The 19,286-nt window shown below is 36.0% G+C and overlaps 1 protein-coding gene across 9 annotated transcripts in view; it reads right to left on the reverse strand.

Annotated features, from left to right (window-relative positions):
• Anapc10 (anaphase promoting complex subunit 10) overlaps positions 1 to 19,286 on the reverse strand; it is a 71,761-nt gene that overhangs the window by 20,607 nt on the left and 31,868 nt on the right. For 2 of the 9 annotated variants that reach the window (XR_012435588.1, XR_012435586.1), the window contains one exon: positions 15,193 to 15,311. The exons of the other annotated variants lie outside the window; for them this stretch is intronic. The gene's annotated coding sequence lies outside the window, so the exon portion shown is untranslated. The remainder of the gene's footprint in view (positions 1 to 15,192; positions 15,312 to 19,286) is intronic. 9 annotated transcript variants of the gene reach the window in all.

Raw genomic sequence — 19,286 nt, forward strand, 5'->3', positions numbered from 1 at the left:
TAGGGATAAGGGAATCAGGAAGTTAAGATGCCAGAGTGACTTTTTATATAATTCATTTAACCATTAAGTAAATAATTACAAAAAAGTCAACTGAAACAGAAGGAGACGTGATGACCTAATTTCCTTTTTTAAAATGTTCAGAAAGTTGGGGGGGGGGGGCAGGCAAGATGGCAGAGACCATCTCCTTCATTTGACTGTGAATGAGAAAAGTCAGGTAACAAAGGAGAGACTACATTCTAAAGAAATAGAGGAAGAACATCACGAATCATGAAAGAATAGGAAAGTGAAAAGCACAGAGAAAAAGAAGCGAGATACAGAAAAATAGAAAACATTCTGCAGCTCCAGTTCCAGTTCCCTGGAAAGGGGGAAGGGGAAGTCAAAGTCACAACCATGAGGTAATCCAGATGGCCCTAGCAACAGACTGGCAGACCAGCTGCTGGACAGTCCCACACTTCCCACAAGACTTCAACTCAGTGACAATGATTACTTCTGCATGGCAGGCTAGCATTGGAGAAGAGAGACTTAGTCACTCCCCATATGTTGGAGAGCTGTAGCCACGTACTATCTGAAGAGGGGGCCTGTTGTTTGAGACTGAGCTATTCTGGGAATCTAAAAATGAGAAACAATCATGGCTCAGGTACTGGGAATACCCTGCCACAGTGTCTGGGTGGGAGATGGCCACAAGAGGGATCGTTGCAAAGACCCACTAAGAAGCTTAAGCAGTGGAGAGTTTGAACAGTGATGAGCATGGTGTTGGTGGCCCCACCCTCTCTAGTGTGGAGAGAGACCCACTGCCTGAAGATCACTGCAGTAACAGAGCTCTGAGCCTGTGGTGGGCAGATTGCTTGGTCTCTGCCTCCTGACTGCATGATGTTCAATACAGAGTGGGACTGAGAGCTCTGAGGCTCTATAATGAGTTTTTCCCCAACCTCCTCCCATTGCTAGGTGGGGTCTGAAGGCAATAAGACTGGAAGACAGAGTGCATGAGTCCCTCAGTTCTCAGCTCCAATCAGTGCTTTGTTTGCTCCCTGTACTCTCTGAAACATTATGGGTACACCCCCTAGGCTTGGATGCTCACTGCCCCTGGGGACACAAACAGGAGTGGTGGAGCTATGAAATAAGGGGGAACCTGCCTAACCCACCAGCTGCAAAGCTCCTTGTGGCCAGCAGCACCTCCTAGTACACAAGGAAGTAACTATGAAGCCGACAACTGAAGCATGGCTGACCTGCCTTCAGGTCACATACAGCACCACACTATTCAGCAGGAACTATGAGACTCCAGGTAGTTTTCTTCCGAATGGTTCTGATGATCACAAACTGAGCTATATTGCCAAGCCAGTGGTGACATCACATCACCTGCACATCAACCCAGCTGCTACTCAGTCTTGCCTGAACACTGAGAATATTTCAACTGAAACATTACAGGGGATTAAAAACCTCCAATCCTATACACAGAAGAGAAAGATGAACACAACAATGAATCTCACTAGACAAGTAGGTAAGCAAAGGATGATTAGGAAAGAATCAAGCACTACAAAAGCTACAAAAGCACAGGAATTATTAAATGGCTTCCAATAACAACTCAGTATCTTCAAATGTGGAAATCTCAATGCAGAAACACAAGAAATACGAAAAACAGGCAACACGATCCCTCCAAAAGTCAAAAACTCCACAATAACAACAGACTCTAATAATATGAAGTGGATGAAATCTTAGACAAGGTATTCAAAAAAATGACTGTAAGAATGATCAACGAAATTGACATGAATAAACACCTAAATGAATTCCAAAAGAATACAAGTAAGCACCTGAATGATAAGGAAGACAATGCAGAATATGAAAGAGGAATTCAAAAAGATACAGAAATCCTGAAGACAAACTAAATTGAAATTCTAGAAAGCTTAATAAGTCAAGTAAAAACTCAGTTTTAAGACTTACCAATAGTCTGCATCAAGCAGAGAACAGAACATGAGGAATTGAAGACAAGGCAGATAAATTAGAGCATTCAGAGAATGACAAGGAAGGAAAAAAAAAAAGTATGAACAAAACATACAAGATCTCTGGAACACTATTAAAAGACCAAACCTATGAATCATGGGCATAAAGGGAGGAGAAGTGCAAGCTAAAAGCATAGGAAATATATTCAATAAAATTGCAGAAAACTTCCTGAATCTTAGGAGATGGTCATCCAGTTACAGGAAGCTTTTAGAACACCAAACAGACAAGACCAGAAAAGAACCTCTCCATTCATAGTATAGTTAAAACACTGAATACACAGAACCAGGAAAAAGTACCGAAAGCTGCAAGAGAGAAGCACCAAGTCACCTATATAAAAGCTATCAGGATAACAGTAGTTTGTCAACAGAAACTCTAAAAGCAAGGAGAGCATGGAATTGATGTATTTCAACTCCTTAAAGAACAGCTATCAACCTTAATTACTATATCCGGTAAAGCTATCCTTCATAATCGAAGGATAAATAAAAATTTCCACAATAAACAAAACCTAAAGGAATTCATGACCACTAAACCAGCAATACAAGGGAATCCTACACCCAGAAAAGGACAACTTACAAACCATGAAAATAAGGGAAAGCATAAATCTCACTAGACAAATAAGAATGAGGTATAGGGAAGAATCAAACACCACGAAAAGCAATAAAATGACAAAAATTACTACATACATTTCAATAGTAACTAAATGGTAATGGTCTCAATTCCTCAATCAAAAGAAATACACTGGTCAATTGGATTAAAAAACAAGATGGAACTATTTGTTGACTACAAGAAATGTACTTCACTGGCAAAGACAAACACAGGCTTAAAGCAAAAGAATAGTAAACTTTTTCCAAGTAAATGGAACCTGAAAGCAATACACTGAATGTCAGCACCTCCAGTTTCAGGAAACACTACTGGATATAAAAGCACAGACAAATCTCAACACAATAATAGTGGGTGACTTTAATACCTCACTCTCACCAATACATAGGTCATCCAAGCAAAAAAACTAACAAGGAAACTTCAGAATCAAATGACACTACAGATCAAATAGAGTTAACAAACATATAAAGAAAATCCACCCAACAGCTGAAATATACATGTTCTTCTCAGCAGCTAGCAGAACTTTCTCTGAAATAGACTGTTTTAGGACATAATGCAAGTCTTAACAAATACAAAAACTGATATAATTTCCTGTATTTTGTCAGATCAAAATGGAATAAAATTACAAACCAGAAAATATTCAAGCACATGGAGATGGCACTGTATAGTTTTTTTTCTGGTGGTACTGGTGGGGAAAGAATTCATGGCCTTGCATTTGCTTGGGAAGCTTTCTAGTAACTGACCTATACTCCCAGACTTTTTGCTCTGGTTATTTTTCAGAGAGGTCTTGCACTTTTTGCCCAAGGCTGGCCATTGACCACAATAAGCCTACCTATGACTCCCATGTGGCTAGGATTACCATGGTAATCCTACAGACATTACATGGTATGTACATTACATGGTATGTACCACCACGCCCAGCTTGTTTGTTGAGATGAGACTTGCTAAACTGTTTGCTCAAACTGGCCTCAAGCCATGATCCTCTCAATCTCTGTATCCCAAATAGCCGCCATTACAGTCATTAGCTACCACACTAGGCCAATAATACAATACACTTTTGAATGATCACTGGGTCATCAAACAAATAAGGGAAGAAGTAAAAAATTACTAGAATCAACTGAAAATGAAAACACAAACTACTAGAACCTTTGGGACACAGCAAAGCCAGTGCTAAGAAGAAAGTGTATAGCTATGCATACTATAAAGTCAGAGGGATCTTTAAAGTCTTTACACCTAAAAAATTAGTTAGCATTTGTTGCCCTCAATGCAGAGAAACTAAAGCAGATACCTTAAAAGCAACTGAGGCCAATAGGAGAAGGGGACCAGGAACTACAGAAAAGGTTAGATCAAGAATTAACTTAGAAGATAATACACATGCATAGAAAATCAATGCGAGTCAACTCCCTGTATAGCTATCTTTATCTCAACTAGCAAAAGCCCTTGTTCCTTCCTATTATTGCTTATACTCTCTCTTCAACAAAATTAGAGATAAGGGCAAAAGAGTGTCTGCAGGGTATCAAGGGGGTGGGGGGAGAGGGAAGGGGCAGAGTGGGTGGTAAGGAAGGGGGTGGGGGAAGGGGGGAGAAATGACCCAAGCATTGTATGCACATATGAATAATAAAATAAATAAATAAATAAGTAAATAAAGGATTTACTGTATGCAAAGCAAAAAAAAAAAAAAGTCTTAGAAGAGGAAGGGCAAGGCAAACCAACAATGAGTAGATAGAAATAGTAACGATCAGGGCAGAAATTGGTGAGATAGGGACTGAAGAACACCACAAAGAATCAATGAAATGAAAAGTTAGTTCTCTGAAAAGGTAAGCAAGGTTGACAAACCATTGACTTAACTAACCAAAAGACAGAGGGAGAAGATTCAAATCAGTAAAATTATAGAGATGAAAGGGGGATATTACCACAAATACCAATGAAATTCAGAAGATCCTTAGGGAGTATTTCAAAAATTTACAGTCCAAAAAATTGGAAAATCTAGAAAATGGATGAATATGTAGATGCATATGACCTACCAAAATTGAATCAAAACAAACAGGTCTATAACGAGCAGTAAGACTGAAATAGTAATAAAAACTCTCCCAACAAAGAAAGGCCCTGGTGAATTCTGCTACATTCTATCACATTTTAAAGAATGCTCCCCAAACTATTCCATAAAATAGAAAGGAAAGGAGTGCTACCAAACTCAAAAAGCCAGTATCACCCTGATACCAAAACTGGAAAAGGACACAACAAAAAAAGAAAACTATGTACTAATTTCCTTGATGAACATAGATGCAAAAATTCTCAATAAAATACTTTCAAACCAATTAAACAATACATTAAAAAGATCAGACACCATGATCAAACTGGTTTCATTCCAGTGATGCAAGGATGGCTCAACATATGCAAATCAACAAATATAATATAGCACATAAACAGAATAAAGGAGGATAATCACATTATCATTGCAACAGAAAAGGCCTTTGACAAAATTCAACATCCCTTCAATATAAAAGCCCTGAGGACACAAGGAATAGAAGAAATGTACCTCAACATAAAAAAATGCTATGTATGGCAAACTATAGTTGACACAGTACTAAATGGGGAAAAACTGAAAGTGTTCCCTCTGAAGTAAAGAATGAGACAAGGGTGTCCTCTCTCTCTCTCTCTCTCTCTCCATCTTTATTCAGTACAGTCCTTGAATTCTTGGTCAGAGAAATAAGGTAAGAGAAAGAAATAAAAGGGATACAAATAGGAAAAGAAGAAGTTGAGTTATTCCCATTTACAGATAATATGATTCTATACTGAAAAGACCCTAAAGACTCCACCAAAAAAACCCTCTTAGATCTAATATACACTTTAGGCAAAGTAGCAGATACAAAATCAGCATATAAAACTCAGTAACTTCTACATACAAACCATGAACAGACTGAGAAAGAAATGAGGAAGTCAATCCCATTCATAATAGCAAAATAAAAAATCTAGGAATAAATTTAACTGAGGTGAAAGACCTCTACAATAAAACTATAAGACAGTGAAGGAAAAAACTGAAGAAGACACTAGAAGATGGAAATACCTCTCACGTTCATGGATAAGGAGAATTAATACTGTAAAATTGGCTATAATATTGAAAGCAATCTACAGATTCAATGCAATGCCCATCAAAATTCCAATGTCTTCTTTTCACAGAAATAGAAAAATCAATCCTAAAACTTTTATGGATGCATGAAAGACCATGAAATCAAAGCAATTCTGAGTGAAAAGATCAATGCTGGAGGTATCATAATGCCTGAATACAAAGTATTCTACAGAACTATAGTAACACATACAGAATGCTCCTAGCATAAAAACAGACATGTAGAACAATAGAATAGAATAAAAGACCCAGAAACAAGCCACACAGTTGCAGCCAGCTGATTTTGGACAAAGGTGCCAAAAACACATGTTGGAGAAATACAGCCACTTCAACAAATGGTGTACTGGATATTCACATGCAGAAGAATGAAACTAGGTACCTCTCAACCTATAAAAATACCAACTCAAAATGGACCAAAGACATCAATGTAAGACCTGAAACTTTGAAACTACAACAGATAAACACAGGGAAAACACCTGAAGATGTAGGTGTAGGCAATGACCTCCTGAATAGGACTCCAATTGCTCAGAAATAAAAAGAATGGGCAAATGGGGTCAGGAACAGTGGCTCATGCCTATAATTGCTGCTACTCAGGAGGTGGTGATCAGAAGGATTGTGGTTCAATGCCAGTCCAAGCAAATAAGTTAGTGAGACTCCATATCAATTAATAAACCAGGCATGGTGAGTCACACCTGTGATCCCAGCTACATGGAAGGCCATAAGCACGAGGATCACAGTCTGAGTACAGCCCTGAGTGAAACCCTCAGGGTTAGTGAGACCCTACCTGAAAAAATAACTAAAAAGCAAAAAGGGCTATGGGTAAAGTCCCTGTCTAACAAATATGAGGCCCTGAGTTCAAACCCCAGTACTGCCACAAATAAAAATTTAAAAATACATGACAAATAAGATTGTATCAACTCAGAAAGCTTCTACACATGAAAGGAATCAACTGTCAAAATGAAGAGACAAAATGGGAGAAAATCTTTGCTAGCTATTCATTGGACAAGGGACTAATAGCCAGAATATATAAAGAGCTCCAAAAATTAAACACCAAAAGAACAGATACATGGGCAATACATGGGCAAAGGAACTGAACAGCAGTTCTCTCAAAAGAAGAAATACATATGAAGAAGTTTTCAACACCCTTAAACATAAAGGAAATGCAAATCAAAACAACATAGGTATGCCATCTCGCCCCATTCAGAATAAGCTGAAGAAGGAAAATAAACAACAAATGCTGGAAAGGATTGGGAGAAGGGACCCTTGTACACTGCTGGTGGAATATAAATTTGTTTAGCCCCCTACAGAAATCAGTATGAAGGCTTTTTTCGAAAACTAAAATAGAACTACTACAGGATCCCATTATACCACTCTTGGACATACACTCTTGTAAGTCAGCGTACAATACAGACACCTGCACACCCAAGTTTACTGCAGCACTATTCACAATAGCCAAGCCATGGAATCAGCTTATGTGCCCTTCAACCAACGAATAAAGATAATGTGGCATATATAAGCAATGGAGCATTAGCTAGCAATAAAGAAGAATGAAATATGTTATGTACAGAAAAATGGAAAAAATTAGAGATCATCATGTTAAGTGAAATAAGAAAGACTGAGAAAGATAAACATTGCACGTTCTCTTTCATAGGCAGAACCCGGTCCTTACAAATGAATGACAGGAATGGAAAACAAGGAGCTTTGGGAATGGGTACCAGTTGGAGGGCGGAGGGTAAAAAGAGAGAGTAAAAGGGGGTGAATATGGTTGAAGTACTTTATACACATACATGAAAATAGAATGAAAGCTGTTTAAAATTATTTTTAAAAGCGGGCAGGGGAATGAAAAAATAATAGAGTGAATTTGATCAAAGTACATTGTAAGCATGTATGGAAATAACACAATGAAACCCCTTTGTACAACTAAAATATGCTAACAAAACTGAAAGAAAAGAAGTTTGGGTTTAGCAATAAAGTCTTTAAAAGGTCATTTCACAATCAAGCTGCTTTCAGAAGGGTTGAAAAGCTACATAAAGTAAAAACATATAAGAAGGAGGTGATGGGGTGGGGGAAGACAAAGCTCTTTGGACACTTGATCAAGACACATGCCTTTCTACAGAGAAAAAGAGGTCACATACAAAGCATCCAACACTCAAATGTGGTCCTTCAACACTCATACTGAAAAACTGTAAGACAGTGGAGAACATGTTTAAATTTTAAGGAAAAATTATTTCCAAACTATAATTCCAACCCAGCCAACTGAGAGATTCTTACTGCAAGAGTATCACAGTTCTGTGGATACAATAATAAAAAGCAAAGTTTTGACTACAATAGAATCCTAAGCATGCATTATGGAAGTGTGGGACTCTAAGGGTACTGGCAAGAAAGGTAGAGGGGATCATTTAGGAATAGATGAAAGAGACATTCATTAATTAAGGTTGACTCAAAGTTTTCTCACTTTATGGTATTTCCTTTATAATGAGATATTAGTAATTACTAGTGACTAACAGGCATGTTTTAAGCATTTACATGCACTGAGCTCTATGAGGTACATTACTATAATCTTCATTTTAAATGTAAGATATCTAAGGTACAAAGAGACTGATGGTCCAATGTTCAGGCATAAGTGGTACAGCAGGAAGTCAATCCCCCCCACGGATGACACCAAAGCCTGTGTTCTGGGATCCAGTTTAAGGTTTTACTCCTTTCAACTACCATTCATTGAGCTGCTACGATGTGCCAGGCTTTTAACTTGTTTCAAACATCTTAACACCACATCTCTATTCATATAATTAGTTCAAGAGTCACATGGCTGGTGAAGGACAGAGCCAGTATTTCAAAGTAATTTCCCTGTCAAACACTAGCTCATCACAAAAGAAATGCAGTAGTCTTAAAGTCCATCTATCAGGAATAGGTATAGACAAGAACACATTCAGAAGATGAGTACAAGTGAGTACATACTGACAACTCAAAAAGTCATATCTATATAGACCTTAAAGAGAAATGGAACTTTGAAGGAGACTGGGAAGTAAAGAAGAAACGAATTCAACTGTTTGACTGTCTCACAACACTCTGCTTTGTATTAGCTACTGTACATAGAAATACAGCACAGCAATGAAAACAAGCTTGTCACAGATGCAGGCAGAAGTAAAAACCTAGTACACACCTGCAGAAAAACCTAGTACACACCTACAGAAAAACCTAGTACACACCTTCAGAAAACCTAGTACACACCTTCAGTTTTAAATACTTGAATGCAAGCATCTAAGTGTTCTTAATAACAGGTTTCAAAACAACTGAAATGGCTCCCCCTACACACAAACACACTTTGCTTACAATCTCTCTTACTTCCACTGGTTCCATAATTCATATATGACAGATTTTTGCTTATGAAAGCTCAGAAGCCCAAAATAATCCACAAAATAATTTACTTTCCAAAGTGTGGAGCTGAATCTAGAATACCTATATAAGAATAAAGTCATATTATACAAAATAAGTATTTTGCAGTGAGACATAACAAATTTTATTTTGTACGCATTTTAAAAAACTGTAACTCTACTACTTATGGCTTAGATATCATGACGTTTGACTTCATCTTGATATGAATTTCCATCATTTTGAGAAAAATGTTAACTTGTTTCCTAAAACTGCAGTAACAACTAAGTAGAAAAGGTAAAGGCATTTCTGGTCTATTCACAAACTCCAACAAACTCCCTGGGTGGATGGCACTGTGCCAGGGTGCCCTGTGAGCAATTAGGCTTCGTGGCAATCAGGACGCTCAAGCCCCTTAGGCCCTAGAAAACTAATGTGCCCAGAACTCAATGCTTTTAGTTCCCTTCCCAGAAGCCAGATGTGAGATACGTTTTGTTTAAATGGCAATCTTTTCCATCTCTGGGGCTACAACAACTAATAAGAAGTAAATTATGAGGATTTAGCAAGCATCATTGTCTACCAGACCTATTGACTAAAATTTAGTAACTATTCCCCAATATGCAGTAATCCTATTTTAGTAATCTGAAGAAACAAAAGGTTCATATGACTACTATGAAATGTAAAAGTACATTTTAATTGAGCAAGAGACTCAAAGGCATATAAAACAATTAAAATTATCTCAAAAAAAAAACAGTAAAAAACCAGTTCCAATAAAGATGTGTATATTTACCATTTTAACTTTTACATGGAAAGTTTCTAAGAAAAAAACAATGCTGAATGATTTTAATAAATCTTATGAGTGACTACAGATTGCAACTTTCATTTTATCAAGTTTAAACTTGAAGTTCCCATTATTTGGTAAACAATGTTTCATGAATGTGAATGGCAGGTGAGACTATCAACACACAGGACTACATTTTACAAGTCTGCTGTGTGTCTAAAGTGATACTCAGAAGCACAACAGGAGTAAAAACAAATGAATGGATAAGATCAAAACCGAAAATTCACTGAAGATCCATAAATATACTTCCTAACACATCCCTTGACTAGGAAGTTATACTGAAGGGTCAGTAGAAAAAAAAATCTGACTAACTCAGAACAGTATTTCCAAGAGCAAACATATTTAAAATCTCAATTTTAAGTAAAATACAGGACACAAAATATTCTTATATGCATCTAGCTAAGATATACTTCAGTTTATAAATAAAATCGATTTCACAGGGCAAAAATTAATTGGAATCACTTACTCTTCACACATATCTTCAACAAAAGCTCAATACTTTATAATACCACTTGAAAATTTTCATTATTTTATAGTGCATAGACACAAAAAGCCTTGTTTTTATACTTTTTCTACTCTTGATGTGCCAATGACAACAGTGTAACATACATCTGTGGCAACTTATCGTATATACAGAAACCCTCACAAATTGAAAATATAAGGACCAAAAATGTTTCTTACACTCAGAAAACACAGAGTCTTTATTCCAAGAAGAACTTTCCGTAAAAAAATGATGTGTGAACAGCAGACACTGATGTTCACACAAGCTCATTGCAGACAACCCAGCAGGCGGTTTTCTGTTTTTTTTGGATTATGCTCGGGAGGTGCTGGCACAATGGAATTTCAATACCATAATTGCTTATTTCTCCATGTATCTTTAACATAACAGGTAAAGAAAAAATTATGTACAAAAATAACAAAATGTTTTTAATTCTTCTTTTCCAACGATGTAATTTATAACCATTACACAAATAGAGAAGAAGCACAAAGGGCGGATAAAGTAATGTTCCACAGGTTCAGTTTACAAGGACCTCACACAAAGTTTTTTTTTTCCTCTGCAACTCTTACTAGAAACAGTATTATTTGCTAAAAATGCACTGGCTGCCAAGAGCTATGGTCCATCTAAAGCAAAATGCTTAAGACAGAAATAGAGTGTTAAAAAAAGGGGGGGGGCAGGATTCGGTATAAAAATTTCTGTAAAATCTGTTAAAAAATACGATGAAGTTTTGATTTTGATGCACTTTTTGACTACAAAATGATCATACTAGTAGCTAAAACACTAAAATACTTAGTACTGTATTAAAACAATAAGAAGTAATGAAGTTTCAAACTTTCTAATTAAACCTTTTTTTGTAAGTTATTGGGAATTCAACACTAGTCTTGGTTCACATGATAGAACAATGGGAAAATTTTCCGAATGATTGAACACTAACCCTGACAAGTGTGGAGAGCCAACTACAATACGTTATATGGTAGCATAACCTGCCACCCACGTTGCTGAGAGAACAGCTTTCAAGCACATGCACTGAGCTGTAAAACCACAAAATCCCTTATTACACATTGTCTTTCTTACTTTAGGTGAAATATACCATCAATTCTTTCCATTATAAATCTTTTTTTTATTACTATTCTTGAAGTCCATTTACAATTTGTTGTTTTCTGACAATGTAAAAGATGCCTTTTTAAAAAGAAACTACAACAGGAAAGTCATCATCCTCCTATAGTATTACAAATGAAGGATGATATTGTAGCACAATTTTTCAGATTATTTTGGGGATCGATATTACCTAAAATGAGTTTCAAAATAAAATTGTCCTTCCTTTCTTACTTTTCAGAAAAGAACTCACTGCAAAAATGACTACCAATGTCCTCCAAGTACAAAAGGGTTTGAGATACAAAACAAGAAGTTGGGGGGGGGGGCGTGGAAACTTAGTACTTTTTTTTTTAAAGATTCAAAGACACTACTTTTCAGAGATTGAAATGGTTAAAATCATTTGAAAAGCTATGTTTCTCTGTAACATTTTATCTGATTAATTTCCCCCCAAAATCCTGCTATCCTCTACACTTCCTTCCCCTGCAATTCCTACCTACATGAGCCACCTCCACCCACAGTCAGCTAACTGAATCGTAACATTCAAGGACAGTTACAGGACATAACAGTTTCTTCTGGGTTTTCATTGGCAATGTTATGGTAAAGAGAATTTTATTTGTGTTTCTATTATAATGACAGAGTCAATTAGTCCTGTGAACTATTAGTCTTTCATAGTGGATTATTCAAATGGGACCATTTACAACCTATAACAATGAAGTCAATTAACCCCATATAATGAAATTTTAGGTTTACGTTAATAACATACTATAGCTATACAATTTTCCCCAAACTGGTGGTATATTATCTGATAGAACCTCTACATTTTCCCCAAATGGATTTTTAAGTTAAGATACATACATTACATAGAGTAATTTTTATTTTATACAAGTTCATCATAAAAAATTTGAGCTTCATGAAAATAATAATGTGATTATTACATTATCCTTAATGTTTATACAACTAAATAAAACACATGAGAACCATATATTAAGCAGTACCCAATGTTCTTACTGAGATTTTTCCACAAGATAGAGAAAGCACTAGTATTTTCCTGGAAGCTAATATGAAAACAAATTTGTATTTTATACTGAATATTCAAATAAAACTTTAATTTGTCAAATGTTATTTATTTTTAAAAAACACATACAAAAGGAGGATTTGCATTAATTGTGAGAGGCAATATGAACAGGTCTCTTCTAACTTCACCTTATTTAATTATCTCAAGAATTCAATGACATCTATGTATGAGGAATCTGAGGTTTCAGGGAGTCAAATGTGTGTACCCAAGTTTCACACAGTTAATAAGTGGCAAAACTAAGATTTGGAACCATATTTGTTTAGTTCACCAAATTGTGGTCTCACAACAACATTCGGCCTGAAAAGTATGAGATAATCTCTTGGTCATCTCCCACATCATGTATTAAGTGGATCATAGGTTATTGCAAGCTCCAAAGTCACTCTGCAAAAGGATGATATCCAATTTTTGATGAGGAACAACCTGAGGAATATTACTCACACATATATACTCTCACATATATGAATGTACTCACATACTCACCCAAACTGTCACACACAAATACATGCAGTTTCTAGGGCAAAAAAAAGTACCATCTACTATGCCAGACTACAAAGAAATGAAAGTTGTCCAATGCCATGGACGTCAAGGTGTCAATTTTTTCATTTTTGCAAAAATAACATTTTTGCAAAGAATGAATTATGATATTTTATAATTCTTTCTATATGATTTAGTGAGCCAACTTAACATATGTTTGAACAAAAATTATATTATGCTTACCTCTGCTTTTGTTTTACAAATTTTCAAGCAATTGTCCACTTGTTATGTCAAACCTCCCTAAAGAAAATACCTGTTACAGGAGCTGGCTGTTAGCATTTCCAAAATTCAGAAACTACTTTCAACTTCCTTAACTTCAGAATGGCTAGGGTGGCTCTCACAGCTTCATTAACTGCTTAGTATAAAAACTTGAAAAAAACATTTGTGCAATTAGACATACACAGAGCTTTCCTGAAACTATTGGCTTGGCTAAAAGTCTTAGAAGTTAAGATGTGTATAAATCACTTCTTAAAAATCCTCACTTATGCCTCATGACTATAAATTTGTTACTATAAATACTGAATATATTAAAATAACATATCCTTCAGAAAAACTATAAGGGTTCAATAGTAAAATCCAAAATCATCCACATTATTAAGTCAGTTTTGCTTATTTTTTAAATAAATCAAATAATAAATTCCACAGCATAAAACATTTGAAGAATAGAGTACAAAATCAAAGAAAGTATCCATGGTAGTAAACAATCACCTTAGTAAAGAAAGGTCAAATATTCTGACACAATGGGTGGGCAGGTGCTCTATTAGATTATATGCTGTTAACTAAATAATCTCAGATGGCTCAAAATTGCTAAACTACTAGTTTACATATGTCACAAAGCAATAATGCTACTAACAGTAATGTTTCAAAGGTTTAAATCTGTATTATCTAGTCCAATACCAATGGAAGTTTCATTAACCTAAAAATATAGATAAGTCATAAGAGATATACTCTCTGTGTATACCTGATATTGAAATGCCAAATATCAACATTAAAAAAATCAGCAACAGTAACACTTCATACTTAGTTCTTGTAGAAAGAAACTGAACCCTACGCCCTTTCAAGTAAGCATAACTTAGTATAGACAGGACATATTTATTCAGTACTTCCCAGCCTTGTACAGTCATATATAAGTAAGGATAAAGAAAGCAGCCAATTCAAATCTAAAAAAGTATGGAAGGGCACAAACTTATACTGATTGAGAACCTACAACATATTGGGTATGTATGGCAGATGTTTTTACAAAGCTTGTCTCATTTAATACTCACAGCCACCCAAACAAGATAGACACTATAATACAATATAATATTGTTTTTAAAGTATATGAATAGAGGCCCAGAAAAGGTAGAGAAATTGTCCTCTATCACAAAATAAAGAAATGAGAATATCAAGATTCTAACTCTGAACTGAGAGACTGCAATATGATTGAAGCAGCACATGGTAGAGACAATCTAGAAGTATGTTCCTGGCTCTGGCTTTCATCTCACCCTTCTGCCCTACTGTGAAAACAGTATTTAAAACCCAGATTGCAGATTATGAAACAGACTGGGTTTTCCCCCCAGTAAGCTAAGGTTAGAGAACTTTGCGTTCATTGGTGAGGACAATGTGACTCTGGGGAAATATCAGCAAGTTTTAACTGACTACAGCCTCAGGTTAAATGGAGTTCAGTGAATCATGGCAATTCCATGCTACTGATAATCATGGTTTTAGTCAACAGAACTCTCTCAAATTTGAATTCCATATTTGACTTAGACAATTCTATCTCAACAGGCAAATCTCCATATAAAAGAAATATTTTAAAGCCAGGAGCACCTCACAATGCCTTTCACAGTTTTTTTCAAACAATGAAATGATAAAATTTTTAAATTGATAAAGTTAATGCTTACCAACTAGACTTTACAAACTGGCTGAGAATAATTTTGGCTTGATTTTTCAGGCTCTTATGATCTTAAATGTGATGTGGCTACCTAAATTCTAAGGCAGAAGAGTGAAGGCAGGGAGAGGTTTCTTCTCATTCCTCCATTATTTCTACTTATTACCCAAAGTGCCTTTCTTACCATGCTGAACCTGAGTTTATCACCTTCAGCCATGATAACAGTCACATTATGAGTCTCCTGGATTCCCCCGAAGCACAAAGCATTCCCTTTAGTCATTATCTTCTCTAGATCACACGAATCTATCAGAAAGTAGGGTCAAGAAAGAGGAGATCATTTAAGAACTAATCTGTCTTGGGTCCTTTCCTTTGGTAAAGTTAAAACAGATGGCCCTCCACTGTTTTTAAGATAAATATCAAGGGCCACTGCAGGAAAAAAAAATGCACACCATATTAACTGAGCATCTGTGTGCCAGCCACTTAGCCACGAGGGTGATCAAAACAGGTAATGTTCTTGTGCTGATGGTAGCTATCAAAGATTGCACGCACACACATGCACACACACACATGTATGCTATTAAGCAGGTCACAAATTTGGCTCCAGGGTTTCTGGCAGTTAAAACAAAATGGGTATCATTATTGGTTCTGACACAGTACAGAGACTCTTCTGCTTAAAATCAGATTAGTTTCCACAGGGCAATCATTAAGTCCACTCAATCACATGTGTAAATTTCTACCTACAGAAGCAACTGCTAACACCATCTGTTGGTAGCTAACAGAACTGAAGTACTTACCGCCCCCTCCACCTCTTCTAGACGTATAGATTAGCAATCTTACAAAATGATACAGCCCATGTACAATATTTATAAAGAACATGAATGCCTTTCAAGCAGTTTCTAATTTTTTTTAGAAAGGATTGGGAACAACCTTTGAAGGAACATTCTAAGATCTAAGAAGTATCGTTAATACTGCTGGCATCACAGTAATTTCTCAGACCAAGTTTTGTACGCAATACCACTTTGCAGAAATTTATAAAACACAGGAAAGTAAAGTTCTCAGATAAGCTTTGAGGTTTTTAGCAATTATACTTAAAATGAGTACGACAGTGGGCAATAAAAATAGACTCAATATTCTTTAAAATGCTAACCATTTTTCTCATCAATCCCAAAGAAACTGCAGTTAAAGGAGTAACTCAAAGCACAGTTATTACTGGGTATAGTTACTGTTTAAAACAACACTTGTAAACAACATATATCAACTGGCCAGATTCACTACAATTAAATAAAGTAAGAGAAAAAGAAAAACAGGACCTTGAAGAATGTTCTACCTTCCCAAAAGCACTTAGTCTAAGGTTACTGTCTGCTATTAAAACAATTAGAATAACCCTTTCCTCAATTTCAGTGACATTTACATAGTCTGAATACTTAGGTTAATTAATATAAAATTGAAAAGCTACTAAAGAATATTAACAGCTTATTTTAACTGGGATTCTTTTGAGTAAATAATACCATATGATTTCATTTAAATGTGGAATCTAAAAATGTCAGACATATAAAAGCAGAGAGTTGAATGGTGGTTACTAGAAGTTGGGGGTAGAGGAACTGGGGAGATGGTCAAAGGAAACAAAATATCAGTCAGACAGGACGATGATTACATTGTGGTACCTACAGGTAATAAGAATTAGCCTACACCTGAAAATTGCTAAGAAAGTAGATTTCAAGTGTTCTTATCACAACAAAATAAGTATGTGAGGTAATACATATGCTAATAAACTTGACTAAGTTATTCAACAATGTATACGTGTATCAAAATATCATTTGGTACATCATAAATATTTTTATTAGTCAAGTAAACATAAAACATTTAAAAAGCAAAATAACACTACACAGTTTACAAAGTTGGAATCTGTATATTTCCATGTTTTGATTTTCTAAATACAGATAAAATAAATATACTAATATAATACAGTCAGCCTTCTGCATCTGAGTTTTGCATCCACTGATTCAGCCAACCATGTTTGAAAATGTTGAGGGCAAAAATTTGTGCCTATAGAGTTTTGTGTCTGCAGACTTTTTTTCTTTTCATCATTCCCTAAATAATACAGTGTAACAATATACATACGAGCCACATAGCCTCGTGTAATGAATTTTCTTAATCCCCTTATGAAGGATAGATGGCCATGGAAAGTATCCATTGTCTTACAGTCTCTGCTTCTACACCAATATTCTCACTCCATCAGAGAATGAAGATTCAAAGACCTCTCATTTACCACATGTAAAACAGGAAGCTGAGAAAAATGAGGTTCTCAGTGATGTCATTTCAACAAGTAGGTGTGAATCTTGCAGCAGCAGTATTTGTGGCAGGAAGTTCCAGTGATGCTATCATTCTATCAGAGGCGTGCTAGTTGCTAGAAGTAAAGATTCACTCAGAGTTACCAAAAGATGAGGAAACTGTTCTAGTTTGGATCCTAAATGTTCCCAAAGACCCACATGTCAAAGGCTTAGTCCCAAGCTTGGCACTACTGGGAAATGGTGTTAACTTTTAAGAAGTAGGCTTTCATGGGAGATCTTCCAGATGCTGGAGATTGGGACCCTGGCCCCTTTCTCTTCCTCTCTCTTTTGTTTCCCACCATAAGGGGAGAAGCTCTGCTCCAGTTAGTTAGTATCTCAGCTACTTTGTTACAGAGAAAAGTTTATAGCTATCCATGGCAACCAAGGAAAAAGTGACTACTCAGGTATGGAAGGTCAGTAAATGAAGGCTACTGTGGGCACCAGCAACTTGTCCAACTGTATTTTTCTCTCTCCTAGTTATTTATTTTTATTCTTGCACCTACAGCATACTAAAGCTTCTCTTATCTTACACTTTGTGGTCTTCTCATCTTAGAACTTTAGTTTTCACATGTCCCTTTACCTTCCCCACCCCCATCCCTCCATAACACTCTCTGTGTCAGATCTTGCTGATGCCAACTCTGCCTCTATTTCTTGTGAGTTATGTTTCTGAGGGAGAAAAAATTAAAAATAGGAATACCACTGGATCCATCAATCCCACTTCTAGGTATATACCCAAAAGATTTGAAAGCAGGATCTTGAAATATTTATACACCCACATGCACAGCAACATTATTCACACTAGGCAGAGGGAGAAAGCAATCCAAGTGTCCACTGACAGAGGCATGAATGAGCAAAATGTGGTATATTCATACAATGCAACATTGTGGACTTAGAAAAGAAATTCTGTCACATACCACAGCATGGATGGAATCTTGAAGAGATTATGCTAAGAGAAGTAAATCAGTCACAAAACACAAATACTGTACTATTTCACTTAGATGAGGTAGCGTAGCTAGAGTAGTCAAACTAACAGAAACAGAAAGTAGAATGGTGGCCACCAGAGGCTGGAGGCCTCTTAAGGGGTATATAATTCCAGTTTTGCAAAATGAAAAAGTTCTAAAGATGTGTTGTACAGCTAGGCGAATACACTACTGAACTGTATCCTTGAAAAATGGTGAAGATTATACATTTTTTACAATAAAAAGAAGTTTCCAGGTGCTGATGGCTCCCATCTGTAATCCTAGCTACTTGGGAGGTTGAAATCAGGAAAGTCACAGTTCAAGGCCAGTCCGGAAAAATAGTTCATGAGACCCCATTTCCAAAATAGCTAGAGCAAAATGGACTGAAAGTAAGGCTTTAAGAATAGAGCACTTGCTTTGCAAGAACAAAGCCCAGAGTTCAAATCTCAGTCCTACCAAAAAAAAAAAAGTTTTTAAAATGTCTGAGAGAAGGAATCTTATTTATCCAGATAATCTTTTTTTTTTTGGGGGGGGACCATATTTCTTTTTTTAAATTATTATTTTATTAACATAGTTATACAGGGGGATATATTGTGATATTTACATATCTGCTTACAATATATCTTGTTAGATTTACCACCTCTATCGTTCTCCCTCTTTCCCCCTTCCTCCCTTCCTAGAATAATTTCAACAGGGTTCATTCTTCTGTTTTCATATATTACCCAGATAATCTTTTTGAAGCAAACTAAACAAACCTGGTCAACCTATGAACTAATTGCTAAGAGATTTATTTGGAAACCTTTTGTGCGAGGTTCTCAGCCACAATCCTACCTCTGCTCTGGTCAGCTGGGCTATCCAGTATGCTTTCTTTAGAAGAGGATTTGGTCATCTGTATCCCTAAAATGATATTATTTCACTTTTGTAAGAAAAGTGCATATTTCTATTGAAATATATCCTGCCAAAGAGTTAAATAAAGGGTTGATTTTAGG

This window comes from Castor canadensis, chromosome 9, assembly GCF_047511655.1.
Source record: "Castor canadensis chromosome 9, mCasCan1.hap1v2, whole genome shotgun sequence".
Classification (NCBI taxonomy): Eukaryota; Metazoa; Chordata; class Mammalia; order Rodentia; family Castoridae; genus Castor; species Castor canadensis.